Consider the following 7,239-nt stretch of genomic DNA (forward strand, 5'->3'; position numbering starts at 1 on the left):
GGGTAGGTACCGTATGAAAGGGCTTTATCTGTACATTCTAAAACCGATTTTGATTTATTTTTATGCATAATAGTTTTTCATTTATCGTGAAAAATGACTTTAGAACGAAACCCTCGGTGTGCGAGTCTGGCTCGCACTTGGCCGGTTTTTGAAAATATTATGGAAAATTTTAAGGTATGCAGGTTTCGTCACGATGTTTTCCTATATCGCTACGCAAGTAAACTGTAATTGCTTACAACGCACATAATATTATACCCTAACTCTGGACCCTCCGAATAAGAGGCCGAAGTCCTAACTATACTAGACTATCGCCGCCACAGTGATTAGGTCCTCGATTTAAATTTTATGATTTATTAGCTTACGCTCGCTACTTCGTTCGCGTGGCCTACACAGATTTCAAACCCCTATTTTACCCCCTTAGGGATTGAATTTTCAAAAATCCTTTCTTAGCGGATGCTTACGCCATACTAGCTATCTGAATGCCAAATTTCAGCCCGATCCGACCAGTAGTTAGAGATGTGCGTTGATAGATCAGTTAGTCAGACAGTCAGTCAGTCAGTCAGTCAGTCAGTCAGTCAGTCAGTCAATCACCTTTTCCTTTTTTATATATATATAGAGATTTTTTATTTTATCTAAAAATGTCGCACATACAACACAATTGGATGACTCCTTTCCCATTGCGTTTCGGTATCTGTCGCCTCGCACCTCCGTCCTCAAGCTAAATTGGTACCAAAATTTCAAATTCAAATTTCTGTTCCCACATGCCCCGCGGCGGGACTCCTTTAACGTTGTAATTGGTCCCCGGCGATTTGGTATTGGTAATGCATTCCTTTGATGTCTGATTGGTACGGTAACAGGCATTACGGTAAACGGTATCGTAATTTTCGGTGCTCGGTTGTGGATGTTGTCGTAGGTCGTGCATGTAACAGCTACTGTTGTATACCTACCTACCTATAGATTTAGGCTACAAGTTTTTGAGACATCATCTGAACCCATCGTTGGTCCACTAGTGTAAATGGGTCTCCTCTAAGAATAAGAAGAGTTTAAGTCATATTCCAACACGCTGGCCAAGTGCGGAGTGGTAGAGTTTACTCTTCTTTGACAACATTATCAGGCATGCAGTGCGGCGCGGCGGTCCTTCACGCCCTAACTAAATAACCAATCGACTTGATTTTTGGCATAGAGTTATAGTTGAAAGGACGGAGATTAACATAGGCTACTTTTTATCCCGGAAAATCAAAAAGTTCCCACGGGAGTTTTAAAAACCTAAATCCTCGTGAAGTTGCGGGTACCAGCTAGTGAAAAATAAATGATCAAATCAAAATCTTCCCCTTCATTATTTGTCTTTGTTTTATTATTCGACACTTCAATACAAAAACAACTTAAAACAACAAAACGCCTAATTGAAAACCGGAACGGCTGGTTACCGCCGGATTCCCTCCTTATTTCATTTAAAAACATGCCTATTATTTCCCCGGGGAGGAAGGAAGGTCGCGAATTTCATAATTTAATATTTACCGGTATCGGATAATTAGATAGCGACGTGATTTGGTGCACGAAGGCGAAATTAATATCAATGTTGCTTGTTCTATACTTCTAGTGATGTGCTCTACCTATGCTTTGAAGATGTATCGAGGTTTTTATTTATTTATTTATTTTATTTTATAATTTATTATACACACCACAAAGTAAACATATAAAGGAAAACATAAGGATCTTAACCTAATAGCTGTAGCATGCAAAGGCGGCCTTAACTCTAGAGCGATCTCTTGCAGGCAATCTTTGACGAAAGGAATCACGAAAGCACGTATTGGTGCGGCAACCTAAAATGACCCTAGGTAGGCATATGACTATAATATTATGTTACTATAAATTAGACTACATACACAATACTTACTAATACCTACCTACCTAATACACAAATATATTACATACATATCTCTGTAACGTAATGCTGTTTTTATGTTGACATTAGATGAATCGTCACGGCTTTGTTCGGGTGGAATTACTGAATTAATACGCCTTACTCACAACCTTCAATGGGAAGCTGGAAGAAATCTCTGTTAAGAGATAAGCATTTCCAATGTTAATTTAATAGTTCACTACTATGTACATAACTATAACTTCGGTAAATGAAAAATAAAAATAAATAAATGTTCGACCATCGACTTCGATATTTTATTGCCTCTCCCTTCTGTCTAAGTAGCGAAATGAAGACAAATGCTAAAGTGTCGCGAGGGGGGTTCGATTCCGGGCGACATGGCAAACAATATATGACAAACATAATTTTGTAGCATCCCTTCGTAATTTAGTCATGAGCAAGGGAAGGTAATCGATCGATATAAGAAGGATAAGAACCTAGTGATGTAACAATACTTAGGTTTTATAGAATTTAGAGTTTAGACTTAATAGGTAAGTCACCACAGCCAAAATTTTCTGTTAATAAAATGCAGACGATTAAAACTTAGCTTAGGTGGCTAAGGTAAGGGTGGTAAGGGTGGTAAGGGTGATAAGCTATTATAGTTTTTAATATTTTAGCCTTTTTTATTTATTTATTTATTTTATTTTTAATAGTAAAGTAAGACATGTTAATAATAACGAGTACAACTAATAAAATAACGAATATCTAATGTTTGTGTTAGGTAGGTATGACACGAGAGTGCAATGGGTGGAGTTTGTGAACATCTACATTTTTCGTTTCATTTCAGTTTTCCCCTTAATCGTTAAGCTGTAAATAAATTAATACAAGTTTATTGAAATGAAAACTTCTGTAGGCTGTTGGGCGATTTTCTTTTTGCTTAAAAAAACTATATTCATCAACTTGCGTGACAATCATAGAAACAGTGTGTCAGTATAAATCAGTACCGTCACAGTGACTGCACGATTTTCGTGAAACTTTTCAATTATTGCAGTCAACCTTGGCGATATCATCGCGACGGGGAATGGAATTAAAAAACTCGTGTTAATTGGACGCTGGAGTGGTGCCTGGCACGACACTACACGTGCGCCTCCCTAATCGCACAATCAACACAACTTTGTCCAACACTTTGCTTTTCCGTACGCTTAAGAATCTCATAGAGCTGGCTTTATTATAATAAAATCTATATATATAAAAGGAAAAGGTGACTGACTGACTGATCTATCAACGCACAGCTCAAACTACTGGACGGATCGCGCTGAAATTCGGCATGCAGATAGCTATTATGACGTAGGCATCCGCTAAGAAAGAATTTTTCAAAATTCAACCCCTAAAGGGATAAAATAGGGTTTCGAAGTTTGTATGAAAGTCAGGCAATTTTCAAGTTAGAAGTTTGAAGTTTTGTAGTTAATATTTTTGCAATTAGCAGTATGACATATTTTATGTTAAAATCTCATTGTGAAAGATCAACCCTAAGGGTGTAAAATAGGGGTTTAAATTTTGTTTACTCCACGCGGACGAAGTCGCGGGCATCAGCTAGTAGATCATAAAGATTTAGGTCAAAACTCGTGTTAATTGGATGCTGGAGTGGTGCCTTTTTTTAACGCTGGGAAATGCGTTTACACATCTCCCCCCCTCCTGGAAGCCAGCCAGCCAGCCAACCAACTGGACGGAAGGTATGTGGGACTCGCCGGCCGAGAGGCGACCGGAATACCCACTAAAACCCAGCGGCACTCCTGCGCGTTGCCTGGCGACTGGGTCACGAGAAAACCGAAGCAAACCACCGCGACCCAGTCAGCGACATCCGCCGAGGCGGACCCTCCACCGGGGACCCCGCTCACGAGGTCCCCACACCGCACGTCCGAGGCGCACCGACGAAATGCGTGCGCCTCCCGACCCGGGGACCCAACGGGTGACAACTGCAGATTCCACGCACGTCGCCCGCGTCCCATCATCCGCCTCGTCCACTGTGCCCTCTGCTAGTCAGAGGGACACGCGGAGAAACCTCCCCCGCCAGGCCATTAGCCATGGCTAACAATATCTCCGAAGAGAGATTATTAGCCATGTTACCGGAGTGCACCGGCCCGAATACTGCTCTTCCCCTCAGATGCCCGATGCATCCAAAAGGGACCAGCAGCACCCAGCCACACTGGGAGGTTACCTGGCTGGCACCCCATGCTGGAGTGGTGCCTGGCACGACACTACACGTGCGGCTCTCTAACCGCACAATCAACACAAATTTGTCAAACACTTTGCTTTTCCACTATCCTATGCAGCGTTATTGTGTTGTACCTAACTGTAGTTTTACTCATCTCGAAAGGGAAGCGTTGTGTATTTTAATTATATTCCAAATCTAGTCTCTATATAGGTCTCTGGCATAGGTTGAGAGCTAGCGGCTGTCCCTGTAAGTTGGCGGAGTGAATTACAAAAGTTAGACGAGTTCATAGATTGAGGGTATTCGATTACACCTATCAGAATGCGGGTCACATTACCCCTCGAAACGCCATTGACACTATCGACCAATCTATTTTACTTCTTTCTACCCACGACGAAATGAATTACCCATGAACTACCTATATTATAAATCGCGATATTTTCAATCAGCATGTACGCTAATTTGTTTCCCGGGAAAATGAAGGGTTTCCATGGCATTAAACCTAAATCGACACACAAAGTTAGAAACTATTCCGTTGAGAATATTATGGAGAACTCTAGCTAGAGAACCTGCAGGTGGTTATCTGACGATATTTTCCTTCACCAAACGGATAACGGTTTAGTGATTAAAAAACTAATCTACGCGGAAGAAGACCAAAGCTAGTCCTGAATGTAGCTTTTTTTTTTGTTCGTAGGTATAACACTTGGTACGCAACCCAATATCAATATTTAAGACCCAAACCCCTGTCTTCGGATGTTAATTCGGCATCAGCGACAACCCAACCAATTAGCGGAGACGCCGAACCGTCAAAGTTATTTATGTCTCATATGTTTGTACGGAAAACTTATAATTATCGGCGGGAATCGAACCCGTCAGTTATGGCCGGTAATTGGGATGGAACAGTGTGTAAGTATAGTGTACGCTGCAGTAATATTGTTTTATGACGTCCTTAAAAAATAATGAATGTCATTTCAGTATACGACATCCCAAGTTTTGTGGTGATTCTTTGATTTTACTTTGCTTTCGTTCTGTTTAGCGATATAATTGTTCCACTAGATGCGGCGCTTCATAGCAGGAACAGTACGCGGCCGAAAGTAATGTAGGTACATCGGCCTTTAAAATGATTTTTCGGCTTTGTAGAGCGTTGTCTCTGTCACTCATGACGTTTTGTCGGTCTCAACGACAGAGACAGTGTTCTACAAATTTGCTATCTCCTTCTAAATATCGTTGTAAATTACTTTCGGCCGCGTATTGTAATAACATGTCCCAATGAACATCAGTGTCTGCACTCCTGTCACTTGTAACCTGCTTTGGACGCAGTCCGTTTCTACATGGTTTCTACGAACATACGAGTAGATAAGTTAAAACAGACTATAGATACCTAGGTAGGTAATGTTAGACAGGAAAACCTTTGTGTTCGTTCTACTCTGTCGATTGCTCTACGAGTGAGCTTATACTATGGGGCGACGGAACTCTAGCCTCCCTGGTAACGCTTAGAAAATAAAATAGTCGATAGTGCTTGATTAAAAATTAATAGTAGAATAAAAGTCTATTAAAGTATATCAAAGTGGTTTTACATTTTATTAGTACTAACATAAACCTATATACGCGAAAATTTCTAGATATAGTATTAAGCAATAGGTGCGAAGTGACGATTAAAAATAATTAAATAAATAAGTATTTACATACAACAAATATTTGTATGTAAATAATAATCATTAATCTGTATTTAATATGTAATCTAATTTAATTTTGTTAATTAGCTTTAGGAAATGTATGATAAGTTTATGCATGCTGTGGTGCCTATAATAAGCTTGTCATTTTGTGAATGTATTTTAAATAGTTAAAATTGTTTTGTGACTGTTTTTGTAAATGACTAAGCTGTTGGTAAACCCATTAAAGAAAAATAAAATAAAATATACCTACATAGCGCAAGTTTTGAAGATCAACCTGGCGCAGTAGTAAGCTGTGGTCTTATTAGTGGGAAGTCCCGGGTTCGATTGCTGGCAGGGGTTTGGAATTTTATAATTTCTAATTTTCTGGTCTCCTGGTGGGAGGCTTCGGCCGTGGCTAGTTACCACCCTACCGGCAAAGCCGTGTTGCCAAGCGATTTAACGTTCCGGTACCACAGGGGCATGTGTTTAATAAAAACTGCCATGCCCCTTACATGTTAGCCCGCTTCCATCTTAGATTGCATCATCACTTACTACCATGTGAGATTGCAGTCAAGAGCTAAGTTGTATCTGAATAAAAAAAAGTTTAATTTACAACGGACTGCGTCTAAAGCGGATTACGACTGACAGGACTCAGGAGTGCGGATGTTTGTTGGAACTTGGAACATGTTATTCTATGAAGAGCCTCATCTAGTGGAACATATTTTATATATCGCTGGTTCGGTTTAAGTATAATTGTTATGGTACCCGCAATTGTCTTTATTGCCCTTGTGGCTATTGGTTATTGAGTGGCACCTAAATATGATTGTGTTTAGCAGACCAGAGTTAATTTAGAAACGAGTGTTCTACAATTTTCCCATAATAAGAATAAGAATAAGAATAATTTATTTTGAATTTAGAATTTAGAATTTAGACACAAGAAACAAGTTTCCTACAAGTTTCTTACTTGTCGTTCGTCAGACACGGATTATAATCGGATGTTCCAGTGGCAGAACATTTTAGGTATATGAAGCTACTCACACTTCTGGAAACCGATTTAGTGTCAAAATGTACGTCACTGGAACATCCGATTAAAATCCTGGCCCTACAAACGACAAGGGGGAACGGGGGGTTAATCGCTTAATATCTATAAATAGCTCTGAAAAGTTACACGTGCCGAAGATCGAATCTCGGTCTGCCCGAATAGGAGGTTATCACCATTATTACCTCAAAAGGAAAAAGGAACCCTTATAGGATCACTTTGTTGTCTGTCTGTCTGTCTGTCTGTCCGTCTGTCCGTCGTGTCTGTCAAGAAGCCTACAGGGTACTTCCCGTTTACCTAGAGTCATGAAATTTGGCAGGTAGGTAGGCACAAGTAAAGAAATAAATCTTCTCAGACCTGGGTGCGTTTGGAACCCTCGTAGCTTTAGTTTTAAGTTTTCGTAATAATTATCACCACTAAGGGCCGGTTGTTTCAAACCATTGGTCTTCGTAAGATCCGTTCGTTAAAATTT

The sequence above is a fragment of the Maniola hyperantus genome, chromosome 17 (assembly GCF_902806685.2).
Source record: "Maniola hyperantus chromosome 17, iAphHyp1.2, whole genome shotgun sequence".
NCBI classification, from domain to species: Eukaryota; Metazoa; Arthropoda; class Insecta; order Lepidoptera; family Nymphalidae; genus Maniola; species Maniola hyperantus.